Source organism: Salminus brasiliensis, chromosome 1 (assembly GCF_030463535.1).
Source record: "Salminus brasiliensis chromosome 1, fSalBra1.hap2, whole genome shotgun sequence".
In the NCBI taxonomy this organism is placed as follows: Eukaryota; Metazoa; Chordata; class Actinopteri; order Characiformes; family Bryconidae; genus Salminus; species Salminus brasiliensis.
This window is the reverse complement of record NC_132878.1, coordinates 4,415,968-4,417,403: the sequence shown is the minus strand read 5'-3', so window position 1 is coordinate 4,417,403 and position 1,436 is coordinate 4,415,968. Positions and strand designations below refer to the sequence as shown.

Sequence of the window (1,436 nt, the reverse complement as noted above, 5' to 3'; positions counted from 1 at the left end):
AGCCCTTTTACGTGGCCAGGAATTAATTGGACATTACAGCTTCCTTCACTATAAATGAAAAAGGTGGTACAGAATTTGGCATCCTACATACTGGGGCCTTTCAAATCTGCAGTTGTCTCCAGTGATAACAAAAGCATGCATATATCTATGAATCATTTCTGACTCGTAGCCTCTCAGAAAAGAGCAGAGAAATTTATTGGAAAGTGCAAATTCTAGACTTTCAATCCACACCATATTTGTATTTGCAAGTAAAAATAGAGGAGGTTTACTGTGGTTTTGTTGTAGGAAAGCTTTCGCTTTCACTGGTTGCTATTTTCTGATGGTCTAAGCTGGTCTTTGATGGTCAAGGTGGTTGAAAAGATGGTCATCCTGGTAAGAACATACCCTATTGTGGTATTCCAGCTGGTAAAGCTGGTCAAAGCTTAGCTCCAGATCAGCATAGCATATGTTTTCAGTTTATACTTATCTGGCAGGGGTGATACCATGATTACAAAGATGGGTTTCCGAGTGTGAGGCTCAACCATTGCACTTCGATTGTGCTTACTGTTGCAAATTCAGGAGTGCAGGAATCCCTACTGCATAATTTTTGGTGGTGGGTGGGCGACTGCTCATGCTGGTAGACTAGCCAAACCCTCCAACTCCAATATTATAGCAACAACTAAGCTCTTGGGTCAAGAGCTTAGTTGGTCAACCAGCTTATTCGACTTGATCTGGCCAGGCTGATTTATTGAGTAGGGATATTTTTGACCTCCAAACGGAAAAACCCTGGTGTCTCCCAGAGCGAGGCCCAACCATTGCATTTCAGTTGCGCTGACAGTTGCAAATTCCCAAAGTGCAGGAATTCCTACTGCAACATTTTTTGGTAGTTAGGGAACTGTATTTGTGCCCTTCCCTGATATTTTATAGGGGCAGCCATGGCCTGAAGGTAGAAGAAGCAGCCTTCTGACCAGACTGGTCACATGTTTGTTTCCCTGAACCAACAGGACATGACTGAAGTGCTCTTGAGGAAGACACTTGACCCCCAACTGCTCCCTGGACATGTGTGTGTTCACTGCATGGATGGGTTTAAGTCGGAGGTCAAATTCATATCTGTGCAACACAAATAGTGATTGAGTGGTTATCAATCAAAAGTATGATCATTTCAAGTGTGCTCATGCTGGTTGACCAGCATGGTCATGATGCTCATGTTGGTCAGCAAACTGGTTGGTCATACTGGCTGACTAGCTTAGACAGATCAGCCATGAGGGTCATGTTAGTCAATCACCCATGCTAGTCAGGCTTCTCAACCACCCTGGTCATGCTGCAAGGTCATGATAGTCATACTGGTCATGCTGTGTCAACAAGATTGGTTGACTAACCTGGTCAGATTAGTCACAATGGTCATGTTAGTCGATCACCCATGCTGATCAGGCTTGGTCATGAGCATGGTCATGAAA

The 1,436-nt window shown here is 44.0% G+C and overlaps 1 pseudogene; it reads left to right on the top strand.

Annotated features, from left to right (window-relative positions):
* The first annotated feature begins 458 nt into the window (after positions 1-458).
* LOC140538224 (U1 spliceosomal RNA) lies at positions 459-611 on the top strand (annotated as a pseudogene).
* The last annotated feature ends 825 nt before the right edge of the window (positions 612-1,436 follow it).